Raw genomic sequence first — 22,358 nt, 5'->3', positions numbered from 1 at the left:
CTAGCGGTGTCGTGGTTGTCCTCGGGTCTGCAAGTATCCACTCCAATTTTCCATCCATTGAACTCGGGGTAGCGGGTCCAAGGGCAGTAAAATGATATCTCAGTGGTCGTCCTCGAGCTTCGAGGGATCCGATCCAATTTTCAGCTTTTGATATTGGGGTAGCGGGTCTCAGATCAGCAAAACAATGAGGACAGGGGTAGCTTATCGCGCAGCTTCCTAACACTGTTATGAAGACGGGTTTGGTGGAATTAATGTCTGCCACCACTGTTAGGATTTCCTGTTTGCTGCGATGGTAGCAGTAGCCAAAAGCGGCGAGCAGTCGAACGGACTTTACTGAAACCTTCGGCCAGAGGCAGAATAGGGAGGCAATCGGTTTTGAAAACAGTAACATATAGGAAAGTTTACTATAGCAGCTTATCGTTTTTACAAAGGCGGCCAGCACGACGAACTCGGCTGGGGTCAAATCCTTTAAACATGGGACCAGCACGGCCTTAATTAACGTTTTGGTATCTTCTACGAGACCAGTTCCCCTGTGCTCGGAGGAGAAGGTGAAGCTTTGCCCGAAATGTCACGGTGGCTCGGCGGAGGAGGCGACGCTTTTTCCGGAACTGCATGGTGCCGCCTTCTGCGTGGAAGGTGGCTCTGGGAGGAGGGGAGGCAGTCTGCCGAACGGCGTTAGATCTCGTGAGAAGGAGAGCTCCCGAACGAGGACCATGTCTGTGTCATGACAAGACCCAGCTATTGGCGCTCTGTTGGTCTCAAGCTCAAGATCGTACGAACCAAACTAGTCGCAGAAAGACGCGAATGTATGTCAAACACTACGCGGTGGTCTTGATGTAAATAACCAAACATTCCAGCAGCGTACGTCACTAAATGCTTTCCACTAGTCACGTGTGGCCCCTACCATAAAGCCAGGACTCATACAGTACGATTACGCGGCACAGTGATTTAAAGTGTATATTACCATGGACTTTACTCCTCTTAACGCATTATTGTGAAGGAAGCCATGTTGCACAAAATGAGTGTCACCATTGGTGCCGTTATCGAAGGGTGATATGTGACCATGATTGTGAATGAAATTGGAAGTTCGGGCCAGATTGTAGCTGATACCTTCGGAATGGCAGACAAACTATCTATTGTACTTGGTGATAAGAGCTGCAGCGCGAGCACGAAGGTGCTAGAAAAAACGTGAAACGAAAGGTGAGGCAAGGAAAGCAAAGAGGACAACACAGAGGACAAGAGGATTATCTACTGTAGGTGGATGATTGAATGGGTTGATACGAAGTTCTATTGACAGACCTGAGGTGCATGACCTTCCCCGTTGGGAGTGTAGGGACAAAGCAGACTGCTACAGAGCCAAGCCAATGCTTGAAGCAGCTTTAAAAAAGACCATTCACAATACTCATGTCAGCACACCTCCAATGGCGGTTACACTATATACTTTGATGGTAATGTGATCGCATTACACATGCAAGAGTCAAGCATCATGCCATCTTGAATATGACAGTTACTTCTCATAGGCACTTATTCGCACCTTACGTGTATTTGCTGCGAGAAAATTGACGTCTCTGCTATGTCGTGAGTGTCTTTGTTATGTCAGACCATGAACTAAGAGGGCGATGAAACGCGACTCAATCACTCATTGTCACGGACGGCCATTTTTAGCGGCCCCGCGTCACGGCAATTAACGGGCGCCGTACTTCCCCACTGACCGTGGGAACGGCGGGCGCATGAAAGGGAGCCGAGATGGGCAGAATGGGGTGCTCTTCTTGGAACGTCGCCGTCGACGATTGATCCTTTTGTAACTGCGGCGGCGCCTGCAAGGTCGTGGAAGGCCGCGATGTACCCAAAACAAGGATTAGGCTACGGGACGAACCGGCTGAGAGCCAAACAGTCTGACCGTTTTCCACGGGGAAAAGCGTGGGAAACCCTTTGGTGACCAAGCCGTATGGCAACAACCCAACACGTTGTCACTCTCGCTAGTTGAGGGCCCTCTCCCGGTTAAAAAGGGGTGGATCAAAATATTTTTGGGGCGGAGTTTTTATCAATTAAACGCGCATGATTGGACCCTTGTAGGGGTCTCTTGTCCCCAAGGAAGAGAGTTAGGAGACACGAGGGGGATTTAAGCGCAGGGTTTTGCCCTGCTAGGCAGACTAGTCGCTGATCAACATGGTGTAAAAACAGATCAACAAGCATCTCTTCTAGAAGTTTTTAGTGTGGCTCTGTCTCGGCTGGCCACCTAAACTTAGCCGTTCGTCTAGTTGTGACGCAATATTAACGTCTGCAACGTAGACATCGGGACTTCGCCTCAAGTTAGCTCAACCTGCTCGAAGTCACCTGCAAGAACTAGCATCCGGGAGCCACCAGCGTTGCAACACCGCCGACATCGCAGTCGTGCCCGAACTATCTTCGACTTCTCTCATCCGATCTTCGGGGATGCAACGCTGCCGGTCATCACACGTATGCCTTCACCTGTTTATATCTTCGAACTTTCTCCTTCGTGGTCTATTGTTGTTAGTTTGTGTAGTTTGTAATGGTTCTCTAGCGTAAGCTGATTTATTGTTGTTTATGTGTATTTTTTAGTTGTATCAAGTGTTGATGTATTTTGTTAGTTGTATTGAAGTATTGTACTAGATCCCGTGAGCTTCAATATCACTAGAATAAAGTTCGTTTTGTGTTCTCACGTCTCTGATCTCTTCACTGTCTCTGCTTGCGTACGGAACGAACTAACCTGCTGTCATTTCCGTCGCCGACTTCGCGCTGGCGACGCTATAGTGGCAGCTTGTAACAAAACTGGCGTCCGTGAGACAGGTTCCGTACAAGAGTAAGACAGTGAGGGGTGAACGAGAACAGTGCCGACAGCGTGGTGATAGAGCCGCACAGTTGAAGCGGTTGCATCCTGCATATGATTGCGCTGTTTTTATAGTGGCATTATAGTGACAGTTTGCAGTATGGAGTGTATAGATTTGGATGAGTGGATCGCGCACGGTAAACAGTTAGGCCTCGAGGGCGCCGAACTGAGACAATGGGTTAAAGAGCAGCAGAAACAGGCGCAGGCGTTAGCCAGAGAAGAGCGGGCACTGGCCCGGGAGGAAAAGGAAAAAGAAAGGGAAGCAGCTAGGGAAGCCGGAGAACGGGAAGTGCAGTTACTGCAATTGAAGAATCGCCTTAGTGAGAGTAGCAGGGTGAGCCGATCCAGCAGTGAGCACGGCAATGCCGGGGAGGAGCCTAGTTTGAGAATACACGCAGGTAGACTGCTCGTCACCTTTGACGAAGGATGGGACGACTTAGATGCAGTTATACGCCGGTTTGAGAGCATCGCCAGAGGGCAAAAGTGGCCTGAAAGCCAATAGGCGACGGCGCTTTCAACATGTCTTACAGGAGAGACGCTAAATGTTTATGGCAGGCTACCACCTACAGATGCAGCGGACTACACCAAGGTCAAAACCGCCCTCCTGAAGCGCTTTCGCTTCACGGCGGATGGGTTCCGTGACAAGTTTAATAAGGAGAGGCCAGTAGGGGGTGAAACAGCAACACAGTACGCGGCTCGCTTAAGACATTACTTTGATAGATGGGTTGAGCTGTCCAAAACTGAGACAAAATTCGAGTCCCTCCGCGCATTGTTGATTAGAGAGAGGTTTTCGCATGGATGTGGTTCGAACCTGGCATTATACTTGAAAGAAAGGAGGGCGGAATCCCTGGGAGACATGCTTGAGCTGGCAGACCAGTTTTTGGAAGCTCAGATTGGAGCAAGCCTAGCGAAAACAAAGAAAGATGGTCACATAACGTACGAGAAGGGGAAATACGAGAAAGGAGGCAACAGCCACGCACCACTACCACAGTGCTATATTTGCAATCGTGGGAGTCACCCGCCGCACTTGCGTCGCAACAGACCTGCTGCTAATGTAGCCATCGTCTGCTTCAAGTGTGGAAAAAAAGGACATAGGGCAAACGACTGCCGGTCAGGAGCAAATAACTCACTCCAGGCGTTCTGGCTCTATGCACCAAGGGAAACGCGTGAGGATCCCATATGCGACGGGTATATCGAGCCTAGGAATGGCGAAAAATCCCCGTCGTCAAAGCCGTAAGGGTGACCCGCCAAAAAATCTAGCCGAGAACCTACCAGTGGCCACAGGGACCCTCCTAGGCACAGACATATTAGTGTTGCGGGATACGGGGTGCAACACAGTAATCGTGCGGAGGAAGTTGGTGAAGGAAGACGAGCTCACCGGTACAAGCAGACTCGTCTACTTGGTGGACGGAATAGCGAGGATGCTGCCCAAACCACGGATTGTGGTTGGCACCCCCTACTTTACTGGCAATCTGACAGCACTATGCCGGCAAGATCCGCTGTATGACCTCATTCTGGGCAATATCGGTGGCGTAAGTCCTCCTAATAATCCCAGAAAGAAGACTGAAAAACCTGTCTCGACAAAGGAGTTAAGGGAAAAGACTGTAGCAGCAGCTATCACCCGTTCCCAAGCACATGCACAGCCCGAAAAATTTGCCAAGCTTCGTACGCCTGGGACCACGGCGGGATTGTCGGGAGACAACTATGGCTGCGAGCAGAGGGGGGATGCGACACTCAAACAGTGTTTTGAGAAGATCGGCAGGAAGCAAACATGCCGAAATGAGAAAAGAAGCATCACGTCATTGGGTACGACACCGCCGCTGCGCAAAGCTAAAAAAAGAAGCATCGAGTACAAACAAGAACAGGGACAGCTGTACCGACAGTACACAGAGGCCAACGAACGGCTTGTACGCCAATTAGTCGTTGCGCACTGCCACTGAGAAGCTGTGCTTAAAACAGCCCACGTTGGTACAATGGCAAAACACTTGGGCACGCAGAAAACCAAGCACCGGATCTCGGAGCAGTTCTTTTGGCCAGGCATCACAGCTGACGTAAAAAGGTTCGTCGCCTCATGTGACATTTGTCAGCGCACCGTACCAAAGGGCCGTGTACCACATGTTCCACTGGGGAGGGCACCCATAATCGACACCCCGTTCAAGCAAGTGGTGATCGATATAGTAGGACCGATTCATCTGCCCTCAAAGCATGGGAACCGATACGTTTTCGCTTTAATGGATTATGCCAGCCGGTATTCAGACGCAGTGGCGCTTACGAGTATCGAAACTGAGCGAGTGGCCGAAGCCCTGGTCGAGATGTTCTCCCGATTTGGCGTCCCCCGCGAGGTACTGAGCGACCGTGGCACGAACTTCACATCGGACCTGATGAAGAAAGTAGCGCGGCTCCTTTCCGTGCGCCAGCTCCACACCACCCGATATCACCCCATGGCGAATGGCTTGGTAGAAAAATTCAACGGCACCTTAAAATTAATGTTGAAGCGCATGTGCGCCGAAAAACCGAGAGAATGGGACCACTACCTGGCACCTCTCCTTTTTGCCTATAGGGAGGTTCCGCAGGCCAGTATGGGGTTTTCATCCTTCGAGCTTCTCTACGGCCGCCATGTGAGGGGACCCTTGGCGATACTGAAGGAGCTGTGGACGAACGCCGACTTGACTGAAGAAGCTAAGACGACGTACCAGCATGTCTTCGACCTTCGGAACCGTTTGGAGGAAACGTGCCGCCTGGCACACGAGGAGTTAGAAAAAGCCAGAGCACGGTACACGAAGCTGTACAATCGAAAGGCGAAGAAGCGGAGTTTCAACTCCGGAGACAAGGTACTGATTTTACTTCCCACCGACACGAACAAGCCTCTGATGCAATAGAAGGGCCCTTTTGAAGTCCGGGAAAAGAAAGGTGAAGCTGACTACGTCGTAGACACGGCTGACGGCAGAAAAGTCTTCCACGCCAACTTACTGAAAAGATACGAGAAGAGGGACAGCCCCTCGACCAAGGTGTGCAACGTGACATTTGGTGTTGTGGAATCGAGCGAGGACGAGAATATTACAACCCCTGACTGGCTGAAAGTAGAAGGGGAAGAAGACGTGAAGCTCTCCGACAAACTGGACGCTCAGCAGATCGGACAGCTGCAAAGAATTGTCAGGGAACACGCTGGTATTTTCTCGGATGTCCCGGGCAAAACTGACAAGGTCCACTGCAACCTCAAACTGACCAAGAGTAACCCCGTCCACGTGAAACAATACCCTCTGCCCTTTGCAACGCGGGAAGGTGTAGAGAAAGAGGTGCGGGAGATGGAGAAGCTCGGCATCATTGAGAAATCAAAGTCACCTTATAATTCGCCAGTCATTTTGGTAAAGAAACCCGACGGTACAAATCGACTGTGTATCGATTTTCGACGCCTGAAGAACGTTCTGGTGGCCGACTCCGAACCTATGACAAGAACTGATGCGGTGTTGGCTACAGTAGGAAAGAAGAAGTATTTCTCGAAGCTCGACTTCGTGAAGGGATATTGGCAGATCCCACTGACCGAAGAGTCCAAAGCGAAGACGGCCTTTTCGACGACATCAGGACTATATCAGTTCCGCTTCATGCCATTCGGCATCAAGACAGCGCCTGCTGTATTTGCTAAGTTGATGCGGAAGGTTGCAGAAGGTATACCCGGTGTGGACCACTACTACGATGATGTACTGGTAGCCACCGAGGCATGGGAAGAGCACTTGAGGTCTCTGGGACTACTTTTTGAGCGCATACAGAGGGCCGGGATTACAGTGCGCCCTAGTAAATGCGAACTTGGTGTGGAAGAAATTGACTTCTTGGGACACCGAGTTGGCAGGGGCAGATTGCGACCACTGGGGAAAACACTCGACAAGATCGAAGCTGCACCACGTCCTGCAACCAAGTGACAAGTGCGCGCCTTCCTCGGTTTGACCGGGTACTATCGAGAATTCATCCCGAATTACGCAGAAGTCAACGCTCTCCTTACAGATTTAACCCGGAAGGGCGAAGCTAACTCGGTGAAATGAACAGCAGGCCACGAGGAGGCTTTCCGAAGTCTCAAACAACATGTGTCTACGGAGCCGATACTACGGCTACCAAATTTGCACCAACCATTCGTACATCGAACGGACGCATCGGACACAAGTCTCGGAGCCGTGGTCATGCAGGCCCATGAAGGCAAGCTCTACCCCACAGCTTATGCCAGCCGAAAGCTGCTTCCACGAGAGGCTTCCTAAATACCATCGAACGCGAATGTCTCGCGTTGGTATGGGGAATTCAGAAATTCTTCATGTACCTATATAGAGTACATTTTTATGTCCAGACAGACCACCAGCCTCTGAGTTATATCCAACAGGCAAAACAGCTGAACGCTCGAGTACTTCGATGGAGTTTACTACTCCAAGAGTACCAGTTCACCATTACGCATATTAAGGGTAGCGAAAACGTGGGAGCCGATTACTTGAGCCGGATATAGTTCTTGAGGTATATGAGCCTGTTATTTTTTTTCCTTTCGTCGTTTGTTTTCTTGTTGTATATGCATATTTCATTGTACAAGAAGTGTATTTTGAGTTATTTTCTTTTTACTTGGTGCATTGGTTGTTTTTACATGTTGTAATGCACTTTGAAGGATTTCACTACCGTAGAGGAGCGCACCTGCTCCGTTTTGTTCGTAGTGTACATTCGTGCATTGTATTCTGTATTGATGGCTGCGGTACACGGCTATTTCTTTTTATTGTTTGAATGGCGCATTGATATTGTCTTGTGTACCTGACGCTGGTACTCTAACAATTGTTTTTTTCGTTTTGTTGTTACTTTGATGCACTCTGCCTATTTATGTTGTGTATGAGAGGGACAGTCCTCATGTCTCCCTTGTTGGTGGTGTTTTGTTCCTTGTTGCCGAAAAACTCCCCTCCGTGTGAGCCATTGTTATGAATAACATTCTGAAAGTGGGGGGCAATGTGACGGACGGCTATTTTTGGCGGCCCCGCGTCACGGCAATTAACGGGCGCCGTACTTCCCCACTGACCGTGGGAACGGCAGGCGCATGAAAGGGAGCCGAGAAGGGCAGAATGCAGTGCTCTTCTTGGAACGTCGCCGTCGACGATTGATCCTTCTGTAACTGCGGCGGCGTCTGCAAGGTCGTGGAAGGCCGCGATGTACCGCGAACAAGGATTAGGCTACGGGATGTACCGGCTGAGAGCCAAACAGTCTGACTGTTTCCCACGGGGAAAAGCGTGGGAAACCCTCTGGTGGCCAAGCCATATGACAACAACCCAACAGGTTGTCACTCTCGCTAGTTAAGGGCCCTCTCCCAATTAAAAAGGGGTGGGGTCAAAATATTTTTAGGCGGAGTTTCCATCAATTAAACGCGCATGATTGGACTCTTGTAGAGGTCTCTTGTCCCCAAGGAAGAAAGCGAGGAGACACGAGGGGGATTTAAGCGCAGGGTTTTGCCCTGCTAGGCAGACTAGTCGCTGACCAACATGGTGCAGAAACAGATCAACAAGCAACTCTTCTAGAAGTTTTAGTGTGGCTCTGTATCGGCTGGCCACCTAAACTTAGCCGTTCGTCTAGGTGTGACGCGATATAAACGTCTGCAACGTAGACATCGGTACTTCGCCTCGAGTTAGCTCAACCTGCTAGAAGTCACCTGCAAGCACTAGCATCCCGGAGCCACCAGCGTTGCAACACCGCCGACATCGCAGTCGTGCCTGAACTATCTTCGACTTCTCTCATCCGATCGTCGGGGACGTTATGCTGCCGGTCATCACACGTATGCCTTCACCTGCTTATATCTTCGAACTTTCTCCTCCGTGGTCTATTGTTGTTAGATTGTGTAGTTTGTAATAGTTCTCTAGCGCAAGCTGATTTATTGTTCTTTATGTGTATTTTTTAGTTGTATCAAGTGTTGATGTATTTTGTTAGTTGTATTGAAGTGTTGTACTAGATCCTGTGTGCGGCAATATCACTAGAGTAAAGTTTGTTTTGTTTTTTCACGTCTCTGATCTCTCCACTGTCTCTGCTTGCGTACGGAACGAACTAACCTGCTGTCATTCCCGTCGCCGACTTCGCGCTGGCGACGCTAGAGTGGCAGCTTGTAACACTAATGTACGAAATTCCTGTGGGGTCATTTCCTTTCGAATTGTACGTAAGCGTTCTCTGATAATGCGGTGAATATACACAGACCGCAGATGCATCTCCGGTCATTTGGCTTAAACAAAAAAAGAATACCTTTCTTGCCACTCCCTGCTACTTCACAGTGCCTGGAATGAGGAGGATATATCAGTGTTAAGCTGCTTCTAGATACAATCGTCGTGTCAGTCGTTCGCGAGTACTTGAAGTATTCAAAGAAAGAAATAGGCGCAAAGGTACTTCTGAAAAAGTAGAAAATGCTTCACATTGGGCACGTTGAAGGCCCTATTGCGGTATAATGTTGTGGTGTGCCTCAACTGCATCACTTTGGCGAATAATGCAGTGTATATTAGTCAATGAAGGCATAGATTGCAGTAATGTAAATGCGCAAGGCCACGTTGGGATTGAGAATGAATACATACAAGGCAAAAAGTTTTGATAATTTGGTGTATCTGACATACTCAGACTGACATTTCCACACAATGACAAGTACCAAATTTAAGCTTTATTAGTCTCATGACACCAATTTCACGTCACTTATTCAGTGGTGGTCAGGTGGTTGTGGTGGTGGTGGTGGTGGTGGTGTTGCAGCAGGCGGGGTTAGCCTGGCCTGCATGGCCGGCAATTGTTCCGCCTGAGCATCTCCTCAATTTGGAAAGTGTCACCACGTGTCAGACAGCTCAGTGTCTCGCAGGAAGACCAAAAAATTCGTTGCACGTTCCTCCTAGTTGCCGTGAGTCCTTCAGGAAAGATGATGTCATCAAGTGTCCGGTGCCTATGACAGCCTTTTTGCAAGGTGCGGATCATCGCTGCTCTTTGCACATCAGACTGTGGGCAAAGCCAAATGAAATGTTCAATATCCCCGATGTCACCACAGAAGGCACAGAACGGGGAAGCGTATCTCCCCGTCTTGAATGACCAGGCCGGGGTGTATGCGGAGCTGGTTCTAATGCGGTACAACAGCGTCGCTTCTTCACGAGAAAGTCCATGAATTACACATGCATGGTGTGGAAACTTGTAGATTGCCTTGAAAGGATTGTTTATCACATATTTGTTGTTCTGGTAAGTCTTGGGAGTTCTTACTTTTGGAAACGATGTACGTGCTTCACATGCAAGGGCATCAACCTTTTCATTGCCCTCACTGACAACGTGAGATAGGATCCACTGGAATTTTATATTAAAACTCTTGCCATTTAGGTGTTTGATTAGTACCAGAGATTACCTGGTTAACGTTTCTTGAGGTAGGCCACGATGCAGGCTTTGTAGCGCCGATTTGGAATCCGTCAGCACTACAACATCTCGTGCAGAAAAGAAATACAGTTTTCGCAAAGCCACGGTGATTGCAGCGCTTTCTACCGTTGTGGACGAAACCACGCGATCTAGGCGGCCCGACCATAACACGCCCAGGCAGGGTATGCAGAAAGCTGCTGCGCAGCTATCCGTGTGTGTGGACACTGATCCGTCGGTGTACACTTGTAGGCGGCCGCGGTACATGGTGCTCAAGTGGTGAAGCGGAAGAAATTTTGCTTCCGCGGCTAGAATGGTGCGCTTCGCTGGTAGATTGGGTACGCTGAAGTTGCACGCAACATCCACAAAAGACCATGGCGGGTCGATAGGGCGCCGTTTAGGCAGTTTCAAGCCTAAATCCTGAAATGTGTTTAGTGCCAGGTTGAAACGTGAGCCAGTTCTTGCTCTTAGCCGCCGGAGAAGCGCCATGCCTGCGAAGGACTCGCCCAGTCTTGACAGCTGCGTCAATAAGGCCTGAGACGCCAAAAGGCAGAGTGGAAGAGACTCGGCTTCATTGGTGACCTTCGTGTTAGAAGCCCCCTGAGGGACTCCCATCGCCAAGCGAAGACTCTTTCTGTGCACTGCCTCTAGGCGTTCGAACTGGCTTGGTGATGGTGACATCAGGGGCAGCTGATAAAGAATGCGGCTTGTTATAAGCGCATCTTTCAATTTAAGCATGGACATAAGATTGTTGACCCAACAGACCCCTGCCATGCGACGAAGAGCGTTGATCCTTTGCACTGATTCAGTGACTATACCATCAACCGCACGTCGCCATAATAGCTTGTTGTCGATGGTAATGCCCAGGAAACGGACACTTGTTGCACAACGAATTGGGTGGCCTCGATAATTCAGCGACAGACGTGTTGACTTCCATCGCGCTCCCGGGAACAGCATGAAGGCCGACTTTTCAGCTGATAAAGATAGGCCAAGTGTCAACAAGTGACGCTCAATGATTGAAATAGCACTCTGTGCTATGCGGACCAAACGTTTGTAGTGGTGCCCTGAGATCCGAATGCAGATGTCATCGGCGTAGATGGATATTTTAACTGCTTTCATAGCTAAGTGCAGAGTGTCGGGAAGGCTGGCCATGGTAGCGTTAAAAAGCAAGGGAGATAGAACACTTCCTTGTGGGACGCCGAGGAAAACGCGTCTCTCTTCACTCGTTACATTTCCAAGCTTAACACGGACACAGCGGTCTTTGAGAAATTCATGTACGAGCCGAAGAGCATTTCGCGACACACCCATGGCTTGGAGACCGTTCACGATGCCTGCCTGAAGCACAAAATCATATGCCGTGGCAACGTTCATGAAGACGGCGAGTGTCGAGAGTCCGCTGACGTGGTGGTGCTCGATGTGGCTTAATAGGTCGAAAAAACTGTCCTGGGCACTCAGTCGTGGGCGAAATCTGGTCACACACGATGGCCATCGTTCTCCTTGTTCAAGGTACCAAGTTAATCTTATACATAATATTATTTCCATCAACTTATATACGCATGATGTAAGAGATACCGGTCGATATGACGCGAGGCTCACGGGATCCTGTCCGGACTTTAGGACTGGCATCATCCATGCTGTCTTCCAAAGAAATGGGATCTTTCCCGTGCTCCAGACATGATTAAATATGTCCGAAAGGGCCCTTTTTCGCTCATATGGTAGATTTGTCAGCATTTGATTGCTGATCAAATCGGGATCCACGGCACAGCGTCTTCTTAATTTGCTAAGTGCCATATCCAGCTCTCGGAAGGTGAATGGCGTATCTATCGTAAGAAAAAACTGGGGTGACAGAGAAATCGCCGCTCCTGCTGATCTACCAGATATGTACACGCCTGCGAAATCCTCTGCAAGGGTTTGCAAATCTATTCCTTGTTTCAAAGCGAGTGTTTCGAATAGCCTGTGTGTTCGGATCTTCCCAGAAAGACTATTTATTACTGCCCATTTCTTTGTAAAGGCCGTAAACGTTGATAAACTCTCACAGAAAGCGGCCCATTGATTTCGTCTTAATTTTTTGTATGGCGACGAATCGCAGCGTTTATTCTGTTATATTTGGTTTTCGCAGACGGATTTCCTTTTGTTCTTGTTATTTTCCACTCCGCCCGTCTACGTGCTGCGCAAAGGTTCTTCAATTTCAAGTCAGGAGCAGGAAAATGGTCGGGCAATTTCAGCAACGAAGTAGCTGATCGCTTGCTTTGCAACGTATCTGCGAACAGCTCACCAGTGGATTTGTCCAACACTTCTCTGTAGGTGTCCCAGCATGTTACATTGCAGAATTTTCGACCAGCAGTTTGAAATCCCAGAATATTGGTGAAGATGGGGAAACGGTCGCTGCCCATCTTGTCTGGAGCCGTGGTCGATGATACCAGAAGGTCCGTGAAGTGAAGTACAAGGTTTATTGCACTCCATGAATCTGGTGGCCTGAAAAATGTAGGTTTACCATCGTTCGCCACACATAAGTCGGCAGCATCCGCAGCTGCTAGAAGTTCCTTGCCTCAACAATCTACACTCTTATCTCCCCAGAGTAGATAGTGCGCGTTAAAATCACCACTAATCTCCGCTAATCGAGGAGCGGGACATCGAGTGCAGACGTCCTTTAGAAAAGTCTCCATAGAGACCATTTTTCGTGGGCTTATGTACACCGATACCACACTTAGTTTTCGGCTTCCCAGGCACACTTGCACAGTAGCCACTTCCAATGAGTTGAAACAGAGGTCTTGCCCTGCTAAGGCGACGTGAGGTATTTCCCGCCTTATGTATATCATTGCGCTTCTATTTTAAAACGGCGTTATCCTCGGGTTGCCGTGTCGGGTGTACCCTGCGAGCGTTTTTGCATTCGGTAGACCAGCTTCGGAGAGGGCTAGAATCGGTATTGGAATGTCGCGCAAGAAAAGGTTGAGTTCTCACAGGCGTTTTATTTATTTGTGGGGTTTAACGTCCCAAAACCACGATATGATTATGAGAGACGCCGTAGTGGAGGGCTCCGGAAATTTTGACCACCTGGGGTTCTTTAACGTGCACCCAAATCTAAGCACACCGGCCTACAACATTTCCGCCTCCATCGGAAATGCAGCCGCCGCAGCCGGGATTCAAACCCGTGCCCTTCGGGTCAGCAGCCGAGTACCTTAGCCACTAGAACACCGCGGCGGGGCTCACAGGCGTTTTAGAAGACCGGCGCAGTCCCATTGCAATAATAAGGGCACTTTTGAAGGACGAAATAGACCAGGTGGGCGAGACATTCCCATTATTCTACTGTGTGTTTGTGGAAGCAGACCAAAGTAACACTGACTCTAGAGCTAGGACTGCTTCCAACATTTCCTTCGTTGAACTCGCAGGCATCTTAGCGACGTGTGAACGTAGTGCGGTGAACAGAGCACGAATAACGTGCTCGAGGTTTTCTTGCTGTTGGCTTCCAGATGGTACTTGAGGTGGGCTTGGTGCATCAGCGTGGATGCGCTTGGCGGACTCTTTCGTGATACATTTCTCACCAGCGTTGAGCACTTGCGTTGACTCAGTACCAGCTCTTGTCGAATTTAGGCGCGGGAAATTTCCTTCGTACTCGTTATCCGAACCGCCGTGTTGTGGCGCGCCGGACGTCTTCTTTTCTAGCGATGGTTCGTTGACAGTCTTCGGGTCGAGGACAAACGTCTTATTTCTTCGCTGCGCAGCTGTTCGTGCTGGACATCGGCCGTAGCTAGCTAGGTGGTCGCCGCCACAGTTTCCACACACAAGTTTTTCTTTACTTTTACACGTCTTAAATTCATGAAGCCCCACACAGCGTTTACACCTTTGTTCCCCACGACAGTGCTTAGCAACATGTCCAAAACGCTGACATTTAAAACAGCGTGGTGGCGTCTCCACGTAGTCTACCAACTCGTGTCTGGTGAAGCCAAGGTTGATCTTCTCTGAACGTTCCGAATCGGGAGCGAATGTGAGAACTACAGAGTCAGTGCGCCTTCATTCCCATTCGGTGGATGAGGTTTGGACTCGTCGTATGATTCTTCTTGCGTGGTATACTCCCTGAGGTTTCAGGTAGGTTAGCAGCTCTTCGTCCGAGTACCATCTTGGGACCCCTTTTATAATGCATGTATTTTCATGTAGCTGTGTGGTACACGGGCAGATATGGCAAGGCCGCAGATAGTGTTGGTGTCCAGAAGCATATTAGCTTGGCGATCTGTCTCTATATCCAAGAGCAGGGCTCCCTGTGCTGTGAAGCGGCTCTTAACTGGGGCTCCACCGAGAATCGTTTCAATTTCCGAGTATAGGTCAATAGGATTCACTTGCCTCAAATTAGCTCCTTCGGATGTTGGAGAAATTAACATAGGAATGCCCACCGTTCTGTCTTTGCGTTGTCGCACAAGGCGGAAGCCACCCTCGTCCATGTCTTGATCTGTGAGGTTCGCCCCGTTGTGGTCCCCAACGACAGTTGATTCGTCCTCTCTGATTCAACGCTGTGTTGTCGCTTGCAGTCAGGTATGCTTGCGCAAACCATCTGGTGCTTCAGACCTGGTGTCACACCTTAGGAGGTCATGGTGGCACTCTCCCTGATGCTTGTTTTGTTTCTTCTAGCACCTTTCGACGCGGCGGGCTGCGCAGCACCCGTCGGTTGCCGATACGGCAGGCCGATACGGTAGTGGTGGTCACTAAAGGGACACTTTAGCCAACAACACTGTGCCCAAATTGAGTGCGAGAAATGTTCACTGAAAGAAGGGAGGGCTCACAGCTCTCGTAGGTGTGTGATAATTCCTGAATGCAGTACCGTACTTCGATTCCTAAAGAAATAATTCTCAATCGCCCCAAGACTTCAATGTGCTCCACTCATGCCTTCATGCGCCATGGACGCATAATGTGATTGATAGCCTGAATGAGAGCCTGATGGACTGAATGTGATTGAGAGCCTTTTCGCGTCCAATGTGGCTTTTTAATTGATCTGCACGCAATATGAAAAGGCTACTCTCTGACTGTGCGCAAACTTGCCTAGTAGCAATGACTGGACATACCTGCGTCTATTTCAACTATTTTTATTGAAAACAGCAAGTAGTGCTTGGAAAGCAGTGGTGATTCGATTCGCATTATAGCGGGACAGAAGATCACTCATTCTTGAAGGCTTTAGACGCTGCAGAGATTAGCGTGTGTAGCTAAGGTAGAGGCCAATTTAGTTCATGCTCACTTGGTAATGAAGAAGAGATGTCGGCTCACTTGAGTATAAATGCGTTGTTTTCATTAGCTTACAAAGCCATCAACAGTGATCCTGTCAGCTGAGAATTACGGCTGTAAAGTGTGAAAGGGGAAGGCACAACATGACAGGTGAAGTACACCACTGCGCGAATATTATATAACCAAGGTGGTTATGCTCCACTGTTCACGCAAGGAAGAGCCCAGAACGTTAGCTTCAGTTGTCTTTGAATCACGCAAGAGCAAAAGCACTGCCACATCTGGCGGGCATCTGTTCGCCAACGTGAAAACAGGCTCCGGCGATACATCTCTCTCCGTGAAACGTTCAATCCTCACTCTTTTTAGTTCAGTACTTCTCACAGCTGAGCTACAAGCGTACCACTTTCTAAACTCTGCAGTTCACTGACAACCAACATGGGTATGCAGACGATGCTGAAAAAAAAAACGATGCACATAGGCGTACATTCTGCGCCAGCAGCTGCGGTGGGTTTTAGTAATATCTCTTTGATACCACTGCCACAAAAGAAACAAATTCAAATAAGCCTAAAGACAACACGGTCATCGAGACCATCTGGCGAACCTCTTTTATTATCATCAGCTCAGTCATGGACGTCTTGAAAGTAGGTTGATTAGAATGTTCATAGGTTACATTGGCATGTGGGCCCAGTAATAAGGGTGTATGATTTATTTTTCGGCAAGATAAAGTCGTCAAAATGGTAATATACACACATATAAAATAGCATGCCACTGAGTGAAGAAGGAACCTGAACAAAAGTTATTGGCACTAATACATCCCATTTGTGTGAAAGTCGTTTATTTTGAAGAAACAAAAATTATTCTGGTAACAAAATTTATACCCTTAACTTTCTTGTCCCATTAGCCGATGACATTGGGGATTGTAAACGTAAAACGATGGTAGATTTCCTATGACTTCTTTAAAATAGTTTCGACAAGCGAGAAGTGGTCTTACACGCACGAACATATCTGTGCCGCGGAGGTCGTAGTAGACTTCGTGCCCTAGAAAAAAAAAAGCCAGAAAAAGCAGCATTAACAAAACTATAGCCGTGCTGCTGAACTATCAAATGCACACTACACACACACACACACACACACACACACACACACACACACACACACACATATATATATATATATATATATATATATATATATATATATATATATATATATATATATATATATATATATATATATATATATATATATATATATATATATATATATATATATATATATATATATATATATAGGAGTATATATATAGGCAGTAATAATTCAAAGGGCCATTTAGTCTTCGTAAAGGTATGGGATATGGCACAACGGGAGCGTTGTTAACAAGGGTAAATATATTCATTTCCCAACAGTTACGGGAGGGGTCCTCCCTTCATCAGGGGATGAGTTATACTAACATGAACTACCAAATTTCGTTGCTGCTGCGTCCATCTCGCCTTGAAAGATGTTTGCGAGAGTGAGAGAGAACTAAAAAAAGAAAGAAAGAAAGCAAAACAAAAGAAGAAAAAAGACGAAAAGGAAAACAAAGCAAGAAAAAAGAAAGAAAATAGAAAAGAGGAAGAACCACTGTCAACACTGAGAACGAAACGAAATGTCCGTGTACGTCCACTAAAATATATATATAAACCAATTATATATATATATATATATATATATATATATATATATATATATATATATATATATATATATATATATATATATATATATATATATATATATATATATGAGGGAAAGACCCGTATACCTAATGGCTAGTTTTTCCATGTTTCGACACGGTATTATTGAGATCTAACAAACAATAATACCAAAGAACGTATAAGGGAAATTATTAGACCAAATTGTAATATAAATGTCAAAAAAGCAAAGTGGGCGAAAAGGTAACTTGCTGTGGGCAGGAACAGAACCTGCGACCTTCCTATGACGCGTTCTATGATCTTCCACTGAGCTAATACGGTGGCTATCCTCCCAGCCATTTTATTGGGTATATATGTGAAAATAAACGTAGGAGTGTCAGTCAGCGTCATCATAATAACCCGTTATTCGAAAGTCACAAGCTCGGTTCTTGCCCACCTTTGGCTTGTCTTTTCACCCACTTTCCTTTTTTCACATTTACATTACGATTCGGTCTAATAATTTGCCCTATACTTTTCTTGGCATTATTGTATGTTAGGTCTTGCTATATATATATATATATATATATATATATATATATATATATATATATATATATATATATTGTGGGCATTCTTCATGCACTTCTTTTCATATATGCGTTATCATAATCATCATTATCCGCCTTGGTCTCTGTCTGCTGACTGGGTGTCACCACAATCATCATCGTGTGTCGGTCTGAAACTGCCCGTTCGTTGCTGAGCCCTTGGGCTGAATAAACGGTGTTTCAACCCAGACGCCATACGTGGTGGATGTGGATTTTCGGTCCTCGGTCCTCTACCACTTCGCTCGACTCCCTGGAGCTGCGTTCAGGCCGCCGGTTGCCCCCACTGTCTGGCAGCATGTCACAGAACGAGCCTGCCGGTGCTGCTGCCATCGCTGCTGCCATCTCTCCCCCGCTGTCTTCAGCCGTGCCTCCTGTTTAAGTACACAGCCACCAGCGTTATACCCTCTCTTCGCCGGTCTTCGCGGGGAAGAGGTGGAAGACTGGCTCGATGAGTACAGCCACGTGAGTGTTGCTAATCACTGGGACGATAGCGCCAAGCTCCGTTACGTGTCTTTCTACCTGACCGGTGTGATGAAGACATGGTATTTCAACCACGTCATTGACTTACCCGACTGGGCGACCTTCCAGCACCAGCTGCGACATGTTTTTGGGACACGACACCGGTTATTCGTTCCGCCGTCGCGAAGAGGACCCTCGATACTCGCCGACAACATCCCGGCGAATCTTACACTTCCTACATGGAGGATGTCCTTTCACTGTGCCGGCGTGTCAATTCACCTATGCCACAATCAGACAAAGTACGCCATATCTTTAAAGGCATTCGACCGGTTGCTTTTAATGCCTTCGCTGCGCAAAATCCGGCTACCATCGCTGACGTCGTCGCGACATGCCAGCGCCCCGATTCGCTCGACTCCGTGTGTCTCCAAACGTACATGGCGACCACTACTTCACGTCCCAAGGCCATCTGCGTGACCTCATCCGGGACATTATACGAGAAGAATTGCGGTCTATGGGCTTCACACCTTCTTCACCACGTTCAACACAGTCTCCGGGTGTTCCTCTGCGTGACCTCATTAGGCACGAACTTACACCCATGACCGGCCCCGATCACGTACAACCACCTGTTTCTCGCACCATATCAACCTACGCTCAAGTTGCTGCCGTGCCTCCGAGCAACGTACTCCTGACACTGCCGCAACCATCCTACGCGTCTGTTGCTGCCGCTCCCCCGGTGAACTACTGTTCGATGCCACCTGACCCTTCTTCGGCCCACCTGAGCGCGCTATCTCCAAGTGCCTATAACGCCTTGTACTCCCCACCCTGGCGCTCGACCCGCCCTGTCTGCTATTACTGTGCGTATCGCGGCCGCATTTCTGGTTTGTGCCGCAAGCGCCAGCAAGACAAACGCCGCGGTTACGACATGCGTGAACGAGGTGTGTATTATCAAGCTCAAAGCCATTCATCACCTCCACACTGGTCTCCCTCTCCGCCCGCATCGAGTGCACCTCGGAACAGCCGGAATTCCAGACGACGTTCACCTTCACCCTTTCGCCGCTCCTCCTCCCCATTTCGGCCTGCCTCATTCGTCACTAACAGTCTTTCGGAAAACTAAGTGATGAAGTTTCTGGGAGAAAAACTGCATCCCGAATGAGGATAGATACTCCTCTATCAGGCCCGTGCAACATGTTTTCTGTGGTAGTGAAAGGATTGTACGTGGATGCTCTGGTGGACACGGCTGTGGCATTTTCTGTTATGCGCGTCGATTTAGGCCAACGTCTGAACAAAGTGATGACCCCTTACGATGGACCCATGTTGGTTGCTGCGCAGGGGTATACCATTCACCCTTTCGCTTTCTCTACAGCCCGCAATTTTATTGATGGTATCCGACACCACATTCAGTTCGCCGTACTGACTGACTGCTCTCATCAATTTTTTAGGGTGGGATTTTCTTCCTTCCGCCTCCGCGGATATTTGCTGTGGCCAACGTGTCGTCCACCTCACCGACACGGACTGCACGCTCAACGACGATGCCCAGAGGCCACTTCGTTTGACAGCTGCGGAAGATACCGAATTACCACCAGGTCAAGAGCGGATTGTAGCTATTACCTCCAAGGAGATTGACCATGGCGACGTCTTGGTCTCACCCTCATTTAGTTGCGTCGGTAAAGGCATCATTCTCGCTTCCGGTGTAGTTAGGTTTCTTATAGGTTTCGCTCTTGTCACCGCTGTGAATACAACATCCGAAAAAATTCTACTTCCCCAGAACAACACGGTGGCCTGCGTGACGGATCCCAAGCCTGCGTGCGTCGTGCCACTTCATGCCATCACCTGCAACGACAGCCCTAGGAGTGAGGCCGCTTCTTCTTCCGCCTTTACTGCAGCCATTAGCGACGACCTTACACCTTCACAGACGCAACGGCTACGTGCTTTGTTAGAGAAACACGCAACTTCCTTCGAGGTTTACTCCTCTACGTTGAGCCGCACTACTACTATAACGCATCGAATCCACACAGTCGGAACGTCTGTCGTACGCCGCCGGCCCTACCGTGTGTCTCCTGCTGAGACAAAAATCTTCGAAGAAAACGTAGCTGACATGCTCAAGCGAGAGGTAATTCGCCCTTCATCTAGCCCTTAATCGTGGCCTGTGGTTCTGGGTCGCAAGACGGATGGCTCTGTGCGCTTTTGCATCGATTACAGGGCGCTCAACAAGATCACTCGCAAAGATCTGTACCCAATGCCTCGCATTGACGACGCCCTTGATTCTCTACAAGGCGCGAAATACTTTTCCTGCCTCAACCTGCGTTCCGGATACTGGCAAATTCCTATGCACGCAGAGGATAAAGAGAAAACGGCATTCGCAACCCCCGACAGGCTATACGAATTCAACGCTATGCCTTTCGGGCTGTGCAACGCGCACGCTACATTTCAGCGCATGATCGATACAGTGTTGTGCGGCCTTAAATGGAAGACCTGTCTTTGCCACTTGGATGACATCGTTATTTTTTCGTCAACGTTTCCTCAGCACCTGCAACGTTCTGACGTGCCTTGCTGCCGCTGGTCTCCAACTCAACACAAAAAACTGCCGTTTTGTCACAAAGGCTATCAGGGTTTTGGGCCACGTCGTGAGCAAAGACGGAATTCGGCTGCATCCGGACAAAATTGCTACGGTGCTTCACTTTCCGTTCCCCGAAAGGTCGAAGGAGTCGCGATGTTTTCTTGGTATCGCCTCCTATTTTCGCTGTTTTATACGAAACTTCGCATCTGTAGTGCCATCATCACCATCATCATTTCTCAATCACCGCGCCGTGCCTCTCGTGCAGCTGATGCTAGCTCGAGCTGCGCGAGGAGGAGAACAAGCTAGCGCACTTGGCGGTTCGGACGTGGACAGCCGACCGCGGCTCCGCTTCAGGCGTGGAATAAAGTGACGAAAGAAGACACGACCACGTTGGCCGCCGTCCCGTCTTTCTCTCTCACTACATTGGTGACCCGGAGAACACGCCCTTCGCTGAGCGGCCCGCTGCCATGTTCCCGCAACTCTGCCCGCCAGTGCCGCCGTTCCAATCGACCTACCCCAAGGTATGGTTCATGGAGCTCGATGCCGTTCTTGCGCTGAATGGCGTCACGGACCAGCCGCTGATGCACGCCATTCTTCATGACGCCCTTCCCGTAGAGTTGCGTCATAACTCTGCCAGTTCAACCTCCAGCCAGCAGCCTTACGATGACCTCTACTCTGCGGTTCTTGCCAGCTATGGCCTCACCTACCACCCGCTGCTGTTTACCCGCGACTTTCAGGTTTTCCCTGCGTCGCAGCTTGCTGGACCCTCCGGCCTGCAGCTCTCATCTGACCGCAACCTAACTTCCCCGACAAAGTCTCCCTCCGCCTTTGGTCCGGCCATTGGCGCAGTGATTCTCGCACCCGGTCACAGATCCGACGAGGTTCTTGAGGTCGTTCCTGCTGCCGACGGCCTGTCCACCACGGGGTGCGTTTTTTCGAAGTCCTCGGCCGATGGTCCTTCTGGCATGCTTGCTACCTCCATGTTTTCCATGAGGGCGACGGCACGCGACACCGTGGCCCCACCAGACTCCATGACGACCACCTTGCCGCCCACATCGGAGTCTGGCACAGGTGACCTTTCGCCACCGGGCTACGCGGCCATGTTCTAGTCAGCACAAACCTGGCAGCCTCAATTCGACCCGCCACTGCCCCCATGCCGGACCTCTCGCCTAGAGTCGTGGTCCGAGGAGTTTGCGGCGGCCTTGTATCACAACGGCATCTGGATCCAAGAGCTCATGTACGAGGTATTGGAATACCATCTTCCACATGACCTCAAACACCACCTCACATACTTCTCCTGGAGCCCTCGCCCGTACGATCACTTGCAAGATGCCGTGCTCAAGTTTTACTGCCTTAAACATGCTCCTCCTCCCAAAAATGACACAACTGCACCTGGCTCATCACGTTTCAGGACGCCTCTCGCCCAACAGCCAGTTCAGACCATTCCCCTGCCGGCAACTGCCCACATAGATTCGAAACCGGCCGCTGCCCCGTGCACCGTCGCATTCGCTGCAGAGACTTGGTCGGCTGAACTGTCTGTCCCGGGCGATTCGACGACCTCAGCTGGGCCAGCTGACCTTCCTGCAGACTCCCCGCCTCTCCCGGCACCTGTGGAGGCCCGCGACACCACTTACACT

The 22,358-nt window shown here is 49.2% G+C and overlaps 1 protein-coding gene across 2 annotated transcripts in view; it reads right to left on the bottom strand.

Moving 5' to 3' along the window:
* The window catches only part of LOC119163154 (uncharacterized), a 511,564-nt gene that overhangs the window by 462,985 nt on the left and 26,221 nt on the right, over positions 1-22,358 (bottom strand). The window contains exon 5 of one of the 2 annotated variants that reach the window (XM_075874059.1): positions 16,249-16,468. The exons of the other annotated variant lie outside the window; for it this stretch is intronic. The gene's annotated coding sequence lies outside the window, so the exon portion shown is untranslated. Of the gene's footprint in view, positions 1-16,248; positions 16,469-22,358 lie in introns of those variants that run through there. 2 annotated transcript variants of the gene reach the window in all.

The sequence above is a fragment of the Rhipicephalus microplus genome, chromosome 9 (assembly GCF_043290135.1).
Source record: "Rhipicephalus microplus isolate Deutch F79 chromosome 9, USDA_Rmic, whole genome shotgun sequence".
NCBI classification, from domain to species: Eukaryota; Metazoa; Arthropoda; class Arachnida; order Ixodida; family Ixodidae; genus Rhipicephalus; species Rhipicephalus microplus.
Note: the sequence above shows the minus strand (reverse complement) of the source record. Positions and strands in the feature narration are given on the sequence as shown.